We start from the raw sequence: 12,643 nt of genomic DNA on the forward strand, positions 1-12,643 counted from the left end.
CTCTCCACCCACAGTCTGCACCCAAAGCCCTGGAGCAGTAGGGCAGTGGCTAACCCTCACTTTCTCCGCCACCCCCATCTGCCCTGTGTAAATGGGCTTGAGCCCTTTCCTCTGTTGTTTTTGGAAAATCAGTGGCTGTCACTGCCGGCTTCTAACTCGGGGAGCAAACTTTGTCTTGCGAACAAATGGGAAGGAGATGGGAAGGACAGGAGAGCGATTCTGTTGCCCCCCCCCCCCCCGCCCCGCATCCTCCCAACACACGGGCCCTAAGTGGCAGCATCAGTGTAGCTCAGCTGCGGACGTGGGTTTGAAGATCAGCTCTACTGCATGCTAGCCCGTTCCTTCCCTTCCTCCCCTGTTCTTGCTGTAGGGTTCCAGCACTCCCTCTGTTTCACTAACAGGCTAAAAGGCACAGCACTTTCAGGTCATTCTGTCATCTCCAGGTCCCGAGGTACCAATGTCCCCCTGGGATATACCCCCTGGGCCTTTCTCTTGGTGGCTTCCTTGTGTGCTCTGGAATTGTTGGCTGTAAGCTCTGTTTCCCCGGGGGGCCCATATGCCCTGGGTTGCATCGACAGAGCAGTTTGGAGCTTGCCTCCACTGGGGTCTGGTCTCGGATGAGGTTGCTTATTAACTTCCCAGGCTACGTCTCCAGGCTCCAGGCTTGATGCCAGAGTGTGGCCCGGCCCCGGACCTCCCGTTTTCTTTTCCAGCCCTGCCCGGGTTGATGGCAAGTCTTTTGTCTCTTTCACGGACCAGCGGGCAGAAATTTTCCCCCGTAAGTTTTGAGAGGTAGAGTTTCTGTCCTGGTCTTTTCGTAAGTATGGCACTTTCTCATTTCTGTGACGGTTTCTTCTTGGACCCATCATAACCCGGGATTGTCTTTGTGTCTTTTCTCCCTTCCAGCTCCCTGTTCATGCTGTCTGTCGGTTTAGCTAATCTCGGTGCTCTGCAGCTTCATTTGCCACCTGGATCCTCCACCACAGCTTTCTTGGAGGGCAAAAGGCCCCTTGTACCTGTGGCCTTGGCTCTGTTAATCTCCAACTTTTGGTAAGGAGTGTTTCCAGACTCATGCCTTCTTTAATGGCAGTTGCAATTTCGTCTTTGATTTTCCTTGGATTTACAAGTGCTTTGTTTCCTTTCCAAGGTTTCCTGTTTCCTCTTTATCTTTTGTCTGTTCGAACAGACTTTTAGAGTGGATGCTAACTAGAAAGGACAACTACAGAGGTGTCTGGAGATGGTTTATTAAGTTGAATGTTTAAATAAATGGACGGTGCCCGACGGTCGGCGCACAGGCGGAGAATCAGGTGGCCAGGTGGAACGCCCGCTGCAGGCCGGACTTAGCCATGCCACTCATGGCTGCTCGCAGGAACTGGGGGCAGGAGAGCTCTGGGCAGAGCCTCTTTCTCTTAGCAAGCAACCTCCCTGGGACTCCTGGCTCCCACCTGCCCCCTCCCCAGGGAGCCCCTCAACCTCAGATCCTGCTCACTGTCCTGACTCTTAAGTTCCCTGTTTGTCTGGTCGCTGGGGCTCCCTCTTTCTTGGCTTCGAACTCGGCTGTGCATTTACATTTTTTGGTTATATTTTTATCTTGCATTTTCATGTATGTAGGGGTGGGGATTTCCCATACTGACCCCATGCACTACATTAACTAGAAGTTCCTGGCAAATTAGCTATATACCTTTGAGCAAGACATTTAACATCTCTGAACTTCAGCTTCTTCATCTATAAAATCAGGAGGTTTTATAATGGGAATATCTACAAATAGGTGGTTCTAAGGATTTGGGGAGACAGGCATGCAAAGAGTTTAGCATATACAGTGCTTGGAAATAGTAGGTGTCAAATAAATAGTAGGTATTATTATTACTTCTGTTCCTGTTTCGCATATAAAGATAACAGGCTCAAAGAGATTAAGTAACCTTCCTGAAGTCACACAGCTGGTCAGTGGAATAAACCCCAGATGTTTGAGTCTTCCCAGTCCAGGAGCCAGACATGTGAATAAAGAGGTCTTCAGAATGAGCCGGGCCCCAGTCACCATCTGAATACCCCCTCTTGAGAGACCCCCAAGTGAGAACACCTAGCAGAACCCAGCCAACCCCCAGATTCATGAGCAAAAGCAAATGATTGCCATTCGCTTGAGCCGCTGTTTAGGGCTGGTTTGGGGCACAGTGTTGGACAACAGGACCACTGTTCGGGGGCTTACTAGGCACCGTGAACTCCCTGGGCAGATGCAAGGCAACAGCACTGAGGTCATTTGTTCGTTCATCCATCTACTCAGCAAATACATGCGGTAAAGAAGATAAACAAGATGGGAAACAGATGAACAAGTAAATAAAAAAGAAAATACCAGGTAGTGATAAATGCCAGGGTACAAATAAAACATGATGAGACAGAGTGATGAATGGCATCTTTTGAACTCAGGTGATCAAGGAAGGCTTCTCTGCTCCCTTGAGGGTGAGGTGAATGTCAAGAGTGAGGGGCTGGCAGCAACCTATCCAAGCCAAAGAATTGCTGGTGGAAATGCCCTACAGTGGGAATGAGCTTGGCGTGTTCGGGCATCCTTCAAAGGCTGGTGTGGCCAGTGAGTGTGGGAGAGGGACGCCAGCAGGTGTGAAGGAGCACGTGTGGGGCTTTATAGCCAAGGAAAGGGTGGTGGGGTTTTGTCCGAATGCAAGGGGAAGGCCCTGGTGGGTATTTTAGCAAGGCGGTGTGTCAGAGTAGGATAAGCTATGCTGCAGTAACAAATAAACCCTAAAGTCTCAGTGGCTTTCCACCAGAGGAGTTTGCTTTTCTTTTGAGTTGCAGTCAACTGTGTGTTTGGACAATTTCCTCTCACTGGTAACTCAGGAGCTCAGGCTGCCTCCCTTTTGTAGCTCCATCAACTGGTAGCTTCCAGGTCACCATTATGTCCTCTACCTAGGGACAGGTAGAGGAGGGGAGGGAGAGGAGAAGGCACACGAGATCTTATCCACCTTAGCCGGAAGGAAGGAATGCAGATCACTCTGCTCACATCCCATTGGCCAGAACTAGCCACAGGGCCAAGCTAGCCGCAGGGAGGCTGGGGACCTAGAAGAGCTCACAGGTACACCTGAGGGCTCCTAACAGTCTCTCCCGCAGGGAGTAATAGACTTTGATTTGTCTTTAATTTCAAGGTAGCGCTTCTGGTGCCTGCAAGACGAACGTGAACCGTGAGCAATGGGAGCCCCAGCTATGATTAGATTCCAAAATTAGAGTCCACTTCTTTCCCTTTTGAATTTGTCACTCATGGCCCTTAGTGCTGGGCGAATTTTACCTCCCCGGACCAAAAAAAAAAAAAAAAAAAATACGGAAACTTGCATCCTGAAAGGATGCTCAGGTCAAAGCTGGAGCCAAAATTTCAAAACCAAAGTTGTTTAATCAGGGAGGCCCTGATTCCCAGACTTTGGGATCATGGATGCGTAAATTCCAAAAACTAATTTGGAAAGCAACAAAAGTTATTTTGTCTTGTAAGTACATACTGCCACTTTATTTCATGACATAAAGGGCATCTTAATATTTATAAGTCAGAAGGAAATAATAGCACAATAAAGAACATTCCTTTCATAGAAAAGACCGTTGACAGCTTTACACAGATCACACACACACACACGTGCACCACGCATGTGCATAGTCACACGAGTCCAGTATGCACAGATAACGTACGTTAAGTTGGCTTCCTGGAATCGCCCGTGAGAACCTTTTATCATCATTAAATAAGTGCATCTGCTCCATGACCTACTGTGGAACGGTTTGGAGTTGCCTTTGTGAGAAGCTAACTGAGGCCGATTACCACTTTGCATTCAAAGAATCACCCTCAAAACTTTCAATTTGGTAGTCACATTTGAAGTCACTGTCTGTCTTCTTTTACTATGATGCCCCCCTCCATTCGTAGCCATACAGCCCTCTTATTATAATAACTAATTTACCCGTTTGAGAGTCTTTCCCCGTAGGGCTCCTAAGATGAATTTTGTGCTTACCCTGTGGCCTAAATTGTACGCCAGAGCATTCTCAATGTTGCGCTCCCATTCAGCTGTTTCGCCCTGATGTCTGTCTGCAACTTACAGACAGCCGTGCAGTTTCTGCAACTTACAGACAGCCCTGCCGTTTCTGCAACTTACAGACAGCCCTGCAGTTCTGCTTATATAATGCCACATTGTCTTTCTTTTTCACATTTCCCTACTTGTATTTCCTGCCTCACTGACAAGCAGTGTTACTTCCCCCAGCTCCCTCCAGTCAGATTGACCCCCCCCCCGCCCCCCTCTCCACACAAGACCTCCCTTCTCCTACTTTGGTGCCCTTTGCGCATATCCTTTCTGCCTGGAGCACCTCCTTCTTGTGCCCCGCCTTTCCCTGCCTGGCCAACTTGTATGCATACTTCCAATGGAACATGCTCTGCCTTCTTCCACACAGAGAAGAACCTTGGCGCTCAGCGGACACACCTCCTTTACTGCCCTGAGCCTTGAGGCTGAAATATTGGAGGTGAGGGATACGAGAAAGAAAGGAGGCAAATTTGGCTCCCAGGTTTGGCTGAGCACCTGGAAAGATGTAGTTTCCAATTGGTGAGATGGGGCAGATGGAGGGAGGAGCGGGTTTGGAAGGTGCAGTCAGGAGCCAGGTTCTAGAAGTAGTGTTACGTTGGAAATGCCCACTAAGCATTCAAATGGGCATGTCGAGTAGGCTGTGGGATAAAAAAGGTTTGCGGTTCAGGGAGGAGGATCAGGCTAGAGACAAAGTTGGGAGTCCTCAGTACGGGCTGATATGTAAAACTGTTTTTTTGGATATGAGATTCTGTGGGATGTAGGTCTTTCAGCTGCTGTCCTTTAGCCTGGGACGGCTGGTCCTTCCAGCGGGCCCTGGCCCACCACTTGACCTCACCCTTGCCCCTCTGGCCACCAGCCCTTCACGACAGCTCCAGTCACCCCTCACCTTCCTCCCTACTCTATGTATTCCCACAGCTTTCCTCCTTTGCCTGCTTGGTGACTGCTCCTCATTCTTCAAGGACCAGTGGACATCCGTTTTCTCTGTAGCCTCTTCCTGGAAGAATGAGCATTTCTCTTCTCACTGTTACAACAGGACTTTGACCATTTGTATTGATACCCTTGAGCAGCTTGCTTCGCACTATAATGTAATACCTGTGTTGCTGGTAAATATTTTAGAAGATTACCCGATGTGTTTTCTCCTTGGTAATTCCTTCTAGCACCTCAACCCGAGCCTCTTTCCTCCTTAAAACCTTTTTCCCATGGCTTAGTTCTTCAGGGAAGAAATGATACAAGGTAAAACCAAACAAACAACAAAAACAAAGGGTAACTTCTTGGCTTTGAATTCTCCAATTTCACTGTTAAAAATCCATAGCATCAAGAGAATAAGAAGATAAGCTACACATGAGGAGAAATCTTTGCGGATAGCATTACCTAGCACATGGGTAAATAGACGTGACCCTCCCCTGTGTCTGGTTTATTTGGTTCAGGCTAGACCTGACCATTAGTGGGCCTTTCAGGTTCTCTCCCCCTACGTCTGGAATTAGAGCTAAGAGACACTTGCCCGTGTCGCAGGTCACTGGAATGTGACCCGACGTGATATGTGGCAGACTGGGGGTACTGTTATGGCAGCCCTGTTAGACTGTGAACAAGGAGAAGAGAAAAGCGGTCTGTTAGAGAGGGTGAAGAGCAGGGGCAGACATGCAGGGAAAAGGAGTAACAGGAGGACATGTGACCCTGGAAAAGCCCCAGAATTTTTCTGTCTGGTGACTGCGTCCATGAGAATCCCCATTTGTTCCACAAATTCTCTTTTTTGCCTAAGCTAGAGTGCATTTCTATTGCTGATAACCAGGTGATCGTTACCATCAAAAGCTGAATCTCCTCCAGACTGTGCACATCTTTTTTTAAGATTTTTAAAAGATTTTATTTATTTATTTGACAGCAAGAAAGAGAGAGCACAAGCAGGGGGAGCAGCAGAGGGAGAGAGAGAAGGAGGTTCCCCACCGAGCAGGGATCCTGACGCAGGACTCGATCCCAGAGTCCCAGGATCATGACCTGAGCCAAAGGCAGATGCTTAACCGACTAAGCCACCCAGGCACCCCCTTTTTTAAGATTTTATTTAATTATTTGAGAGAGAGGGAGAGAGCATGAGCAGGGTAGGGGCAGGGAGAGGGAGAAGCAGACTCCCTGCTGAGCCGGGAGCCCAACGCAGGGCTGGATTCCAGGACTCTGGGACCATAACCTGAGCTGAAGGCAGACGCTTAACCCACTGAGCCACCCAGACACATCTTGAGGGCAAAACCGACTCTCTAAATCCAGAAGCCTGGCCAGGACTCTGAGTGAGGGATTAAGGGAACAACCACTGTCCATGGAAGAGTAGGACTCCATTCGACAGAACGTTCTCCAGGACTCTAGGAATCCTGTTCAAAAGGTCTGTATAGCGAAGCTACAGGCATTCAATTTGGAGTTTGATGCCTCTGACCCCCACTTACCACAGTGCGACTTAGGAAGCCCCAATTTCCATAGTTGTCATATGCGGATCATAATCCCTGTGTCATGGGATCCATGTCGGTGTTGAGGGAAATGATTTATGCAGAAGGGCCGAGCCCAGTGCCTGGCCCAGGGAAATGCCTGTGAATGGAAATTGTCGTGATTTATCAACTGATATTGAGAATGACACTGTTCATTCAAGAAATATTTGTTGTGTACCTAATTGTGTCCTGGAGTGGCAAAAAGAGAGACAAGACTCCTAAGGTGCCGGCCCTCCCGAAGCCTACCGTCTGCCTTCTTTGTGCCAACTCTCTGGAGCAAGCTCCTCTTGACTAAAAAGTTTATTGAAAGAATCACAATTTGGGTCTGTCATTATGTGGTGCCTCTGTATGATAAAAGCAGTTCTGCACGTGGTTATGGTTTCTGAGTTTCAACAGCACTGTTTGTGGTTGTTCTGTGTTTATTTTTCATATCCTTCCAGTCAGACTCCGTGAAAGAGAGCCAGCCACATTTGCACACCTGTGCCACAAACACGTTCATCCCACCTGCCTGCCTTCTGCTCCTGTGAGCCTCTGTGTTCAGTCTGAGAGCACAGACCAGATCAACAACTGTGCAGATCAGGGCAAAGTTCTGTTGCAGCGAGCAAGACTGATAACTGATGAGATTTTACCCCCGCTCTCTTAAGGCAGAATCAATCTGTTCTACTTCCCACAGATCAATACCAGAAAGTGGCCTGAGGAGTAATGATGTATTTATTAATTGGGAGAACTTTATGGGGGGTCGGCGGGGGGCAAAGAGGACAAAAGTGAGCGGTGGTGATCTCAGGTTCAGGAGGCTGGCCAAGGTGCTGTTTGGCCTGCGTGGGCAGGGCCTTCTAAGCAGCAAAGACCTGCTCTCCAAACTGCTGGCCGCACTTCACTGAACACCCTTTGGCATCTTACCATGTCTGACATACGCTGACTTTTCTCTTTCCTGATTATACTCATTATTAAAATTGTGAAAAATCTTAATTGCCTTCCTCCCTGATAAGGAAACTGATTGTTTTTGATTTTATTTCTTATCTTTTTCCAGATGTGTTGAAATAGAATTGACATGTACGTTGTGTAAGTTTAAGGTATACAATATGATGATTTGATACACATATGTATTGTGAAATGGTCACTATTGGAAGATTGGTTAACACACCCATCACCTCGCACAGTTAGCATTTGCGTGTTTAGTGAGAACATTTAAGATCTACCCTCTTAGCCACTTTGCAGGATACAATATGGTGTGGTTAACTCTAGTCACCATGCTGTGTGTTAGATCCCCAGAACTTGTTCATCTTGTAACTGGAAGTTTGTACCCTTTGACCATCTTCATCCATCTCCCACCCCCCAGTGCCTCTGGCAACTACCCATCTACTCTGTTTCTATCAGTTCTGTTTTTTAGATTCCTCATATAGATGAACTTATCCAGTATTTGTCTTTCTCTGTCTTGATTTTTTCACTTAGCCTCTTGTCCTCATGGTTCACCCATGTTGTCACAAAGGCAGGATTTCCTTCTTTTTAATGACTGAATAATATTCCTCTGTGTGTGTGTGTGTGTGTGTCTGTGTGTGTCTGTGTGTGCGTCTGTGTCTATGTATCTCAAACTTTCTTTATCCATTTATCCCTCAAAAGACACGTGTGTTGTTTCCATCTCTTGGCTATCGTAAATAATGCTGCAGTGAACGTGGGAGTACAGTTGTCTCTTTGAGATCTCATTTTCATCTCCTTTTATATAGAAGTGGGATTGCTGGATGACGTGGTAGTTCTGTTTTAAATTTTCTGAGGAACTTCCACACTGTTTTCCAGGGGAACAGTGATTTTAAATGGCATGTCAAAATGACCGGCCTCAGGAGGTGACCATGATTGACAAAGCCAATTTCCTAGCCTCCCTTACAGTTAGGATGGCCATGTGACCCATTTCTGGCCCTTGGGATCTTACCAGATCTGCTGGGGATTTCCTGGGAAAGATTTTGCTCCCCACCTGCTTTCATGCTGTGAAAGAAGAGACTGTGACATCTGAAGCTGGAGGAGCCAGTGAGGGAACAAGTACAAACATAAAAGACAACCACCTGAGGATGTCAGCAAAGGATAGAAGGACAGGTGTTCTCCTCTAACAGGGAGACTGAAGGTAGATGACTTCTGGCTGGCAAAATAAATGCCTATTGTTCAAGCCACTCTTGGTTGGGTGTTGTGTTATTTGTGTCCATATTCTTAAGATGCTAAAATATAGATACAGATAGGCTAAAATAGAAAATGAAAAATCTCTATCCTCCCCCTACAGATAGCCACTGTTAAACTATTAATGTTTGGTATGCATTTTCAAGTATCTAATGCATTTTAATACATATAAATATTCATAAATACATATAAAATTAACAGGCTCATAGAATAAATGCATTCTGTTCTATACCCTGTTTTGGTTTATTTTCTTACTTAACAAAATATCATGGTATATTTCTATGTCAGTACAGCTTTCTTTTTTTAATGACTCAATCTTCTATTGCTAGACATTTAGGATATATCCAATATTTTCTCATTATAAGCAATGCTGAAATAATTATCCTGAACATACATCTGTGTGCACTTGCCTGATTGTTAGACATGGACAGAGGGTATGCACGTATTAAATGTTGACACATCTATGTATTAAACAAATGTTTATTGAGGGGCTAATACATGGGGCACATTTATGCTTGATGAACAGATACCATGGTGGAGCTTTTAGTCTGGTGGGGAGACTGAGAATTTAACAGGTAAACAAATAGTAAATAGTTACACATTGTGATGAGTGATAAGTGGGAAATGAACAGATGTGGTATGAATACAATATGAAGCTACTTAGATGACCAGCGAAGGCCTCCAAAGAGGTGACATTTAGCTGAGAGTTTAAGGATGAGAAGGGCCCAGACCCTGTAAAGATGGTGAGGAGGAATGCTCTAGGTGAAATCCCCCAGGGAAGAAAGAGCTTTCATATTTAAATATCTAAAAGGAAACCAGTATGGCTAGAGCAGCTGAGAAGATGGAGGGGCAGGCAAGGTCCAGAGAGCAAGAGATCTGGTCAGTTGCGTTGTGTTGGAGCATTTGAGTTTATTTTATTTTTTGGAAAGTCACTGGAGGGCCTTAAGAAAGGAAGTGACTTGCTGTTTTATTATTATTTTTTTAATGATTGCTCTGGTTGCTGTTTTCCATTGTTTGAATGGAGGCAAAACCAGGAGACTAGTAAGGATGTTATTGAAGTGATCTGGGCAAGATAATATGGCTTGGAGTGGAGTATTAGGAATATACAAATGGATCAGTGGATAGAAACAAAGCATTTATAAACAGGGAACTCAGTATATGATAAAAGTGTGTATTCCTACACTGGTGGTCCACAATTTTATTTACTGAAGTTTTATATTATATTTTATTATTTTTTTAAAGATTAATTTATTTTAGAGATGGGGAGGGGGAAAAGGAGAGAGAGAATCTCAAGCAGACTCCCCACTGAGCTCGGAGCCCAACAAGGAACTTGATCCCAGGACCCTGAGATCATGACCTAAGCCAAAATCAAGAGTCAGACCCTCAACCAACTGAGCCACCCAGGTGCCCCTATGTTATATTTTAATATGTTAGATAACCAGTATTACTGCTCTAACAGATACTAAAATGTAAGTTATTATATTAATATATGATATAAAATATATATAAAGTATGTTATAATGTTTCATATTATATTTTATATTCATTATTCTTATAAATTTAATATAATACTATTATTCAATTTGAAAAATTTTCTGCATATTTTCCCATATTTATTTGTCAAAATCAGTTTTAAAATAATTTTGTCATGTTCCATTGCATCACATCCCCCAAATCATATTGGTTCTTTGATTTAGATTCCACTAAATTGATAAATTGAGTTAGGGGAGATATGACATCTTTGCAATATTGAGACTTCTTCCCCAGGGATTTATTATGTTTTTCCTTTTAATAAGGACTTCTTTTATGTTCTTTCAGTAAGGTTTTATAGTTTTCTTTCTATGGGCCTTCCCATTTCTTGTTAACGTTAAGCCCAGCTATTTTATAATATTCGTTGCTAATGTGAATATAATTTTCTTTAAAAAAATCATACTTTCTAAATAGAAATCACTGGTATTTAGTGCTATATTTAGGGGATCCTATAAGTAATACCTCTCTCCCTCATCTGAATTTGGAAGAAACTGAGGCATAGATATAGGAAAGTGACATAGGAGATAAAAGTCCTGGAAATTGACGGAAAAATGTAGCTTTTGATCTGTAGCCAAGTCGACTTGCTATAATAGTTCCCCCTGAACTGGAGAGATTTACCTCTATAGTAGCTGGACAATAGTATCTCTCTGCACAAGAAACAGGTCCACTTGCCACATGTCGGGAGAACACATAAAAATATTTGCTCTCTGCAATCAGCCAAAGTCAAAAAGAACACAGAAGTTTCAATGGAAAGGAAGTCTTTTCCCTTCACATTTAGAAAAGCCATTGATTTTTGGTGTTTACCTTATAACTAGCCATTTCACCAAAAGCTTTAAGATTTTTGGCTGATTCTCTTCAATTTTTGTTTTTAGGTACACACTTAAATAGTGAACAGATAATGACAGTTTTGTCTCTTCCTTTCCAATATTTGTTTCTTATTTATTTTTCATATCTTATTGCATTGGCATTAGTCTCTAGCAGCTATGGCAGGCATCCTTGTTTTGTTTCTGACTTAAATGAGAATACCTTTAGTGTTTCACCATTAAATATGTTCGTTGATGGCTTCTGATAAACTTTATCACGTTAAGAAGTTTAAATTTTCTTCCTAGTTTACTAAGAGGTTTTTTAAAAATTTGTAATTGGTGTTGAAGTTTATCAAATACTTTTAAAGCATCTGTCTTGTTGAAATACCCTGTGATTTATTTTTCTTTAGCAATGCACTCAATTTATAGATTCCCTGATGGTGAATTATTCTTTGGAATAAATCTTGCTTGATCATAGTGGATTTTGACTTGTTTTACATCAAGTTGGATTCAAACTACTAAAATTTTGTTTAGTAGCTTTACAACTATTATATACTTAAGTGGGTTGGTCTATAGTTGTGATTCACATATTAGAGATAATTGGAGAACTTTCAAAAGGTGGTCCTGGCTCAGATGAGTTTGAGAAATGCCAGGTTAAACAGTTTCTTTACCCCTGGGCTTCACAGAGACTTTAATATACAAACAATTATTGTGATTCTCCAAAAGGTAGACTATAAATGGAAGTACTTTCTCAAGTTGTTTGACTATAGAGCCTCTTTTTCAAATAATCCATATTAAATTATCTGGACACCAGTGTTCTATACTGATCTGCAGTTCTCCTTTTTGGTGTAATCTCTATCAGATTTTTTTTTTTTTTTCCTGTGTAACAGTTTAAAAAACATAGGGATTGTATGTCCCCTAATGGTTTGAAAAAAACTTGTCTGTAAAACCATCTGAACCAGTGGCATTTCTGAGTGAGACAGACACTTGGAATGCACACACTTACCTCGCTTCCCCACAGGACATTTTCCCCAACAACCAGTTCTGCTTAGAAAAGCCTAGAATGTGTGAAAATTAGACTTGATGTATTAGCAAATTGATGCCAATCACTCTTGCATGGCCCTCAGCTCTAAAGGCTCCAGCCTTCTGACCACAATTCTTTCAAATAGCAGGCCAGCTTCTGTCTGGGAATGCCTTGCTGGGGCTGTATAGGACATTTTTGGTTAAAGATGCAGAGTTTGCTCCTGTCTTTGGTACCAGCCATTCTAGCTGAGAGTCAAGTTCTGGACCCCACTCCTCATCCAGCTTCATCTTATCCTCTGGCCTGCACCTCTTCCCAAGTACTGTAAGGCATCACTTCTGTAAACCTCTAGATGCTTCCCTCCAGGGCAGTCCCGTAACCCTGATTGTGGGCCTCTGTGGGTAAATCATTTGCCCAGCATAAAGGGGAGGCAGAGAATTGCTGGGAGATTGGGGTCATTTTGAGAGGTCTGTTATTAATAGGGTCTGAGGCCTGGCTAAGCTTGTGTTGGGTCAATTAGGACAGTGCGGTCTCCTGAACTGGAGTGAGCAGAGTTGAAGGAATGGCCCGATGTTCACTAAAGCCTGGGGGTGGGGG

General features: G+C 43.9%; 1 protein-coding gene across 6 annotated transcripts in view; it reads left to right on the top strand.

Annotated features, from left to right (window-relative positions):
• MVB12B (multivesicular body subunit 12B) overlaps positions 1-12,643 on the top strand; it is a 263,743-nt gene that overhangs the window by 60,909 nt on the left and 190,191 nt on the right. For 3 of the 6 annotated variants that reach the window (XM_032418694.1, XM_032418693.1, XM_032418696.1), the window contains one exon: positions 907-1,050. The exons of the other annotated variants lie outside the window; for them this stretch is intronic. The gene's annotated coding sequence lies outside the window, so the exon portion shown is untranslated. The remainder of the gene's footprint in view (positions 1-906; positions 1,051-12,643) is intronic. 6 annotated transcript variants of the gene reach the window in all.

This window comes from Phoca vitulina, unplaced genomic scaffold (assembly GCF_004348235.1).
Source record: "Phoca vitulina isolate PV1807 unplaced genomic scaffold, GSC_HSeal_1.0 scaffold21, whole genome shotgun sequence".
Classification (NCBI taxonomy): Eukaryota; Metazoa; Chordata; class Mammalia; order Carnivora; family Phocidae; genus Phoca; species Phoca vitulina.